Source organism: Nelumbo nucifera, chromosome 1 (genome assembly GCF_055504915.1).
Source record: "Nelumbo nucifera cultivar China Antique chromosome 1, China Antique-T2T, whole genome shotgun sequence".
Lineage (NCBI taxonomy): Eukaryota > Viridiplantae > Streptophyta > Magnoliopsida > Proteales > Nelumbonaceae > Nelumbo > Nelumbo nucifera.
Window position 1 is genome coordinate 100,219,140 of NC_142649.1, and position 804 is coordinate 100,219,943.

At 31.8% G+C, this 804-nt stretch overlaps 1 pseudogene; it reads left to right on the forward strand.

The window, feature by feature from the left end:
* The first annotated feature begins 272 nt into the window (after positions 1–272).
* On the forward strand, positions 273–384 carry LOC148803623 (U5 spliceosomal RNA; annotated as a pseudogene).
* Positions 385–804: the final 420 nt, after the last annotated feature.

Sequence of the window (804 nt, forward strand, 5' to 3'; positions counted from 1 at the left end):
AGACTAATTATCTTATATGTGGTGGCTAGTGGATCCGTTTTGGTATTGATTCCCACCCTTTCACTTGGGAATCATGAGAGGAAGCCAAACTTCACCAAGTGTTGTGTTGGATTTCTCTCGGATTTACAATAGGAAGTGAACATTGTTGATATGGTTTTGGTATTCATTATTGGGTATTGAGCTATTGGATAGAGTCCCACATCGAAACAGTAGCAAACTTTCCAATAAATAAGCTCATGTAAAATTCCAATCAAAATTGATTCACAACACGCAACCATGCGGTAAGCACAGAGTGAACTATTCTTTTTGCCTTTTACTAAAGAATCCGTGTGCTCTTCGCTGACAGCGCCATATGCCTACTTTTGGAGGGTTTTCTCCAAACCGCACAATTCTAGAGGGGGTGCAAGATTTCCTCTAGAAGCAATAGGAGTTGCCACTTAACATGGCTTATCTCCTTTTTTTTCCACTTATTCTTATTAGGAAACTAACTATTCCCTACTTTCTCTTAAATTATCCCCATCTCTCCCTAATTTCTATTTATCTTCTAAATTATCTCTAATTCCTGTTTGTCCTCTCTCCCACTTTTCATTTATATCCATCTAAAGAAAGTTTCAATTAAAATATTTAACAATTATTTAAATATTATAGTGAAATTATGCTAATAACTTTAGAATATTTGTTAAAAACACAAAAAGTAATTATAATAGGTTTAATAATATTCATATTATTAATAGTTTTATATTTTTATGAAATTCATAAGAAAAATTGTAATAACAATACAAATTATAATTTTATGGATTATTC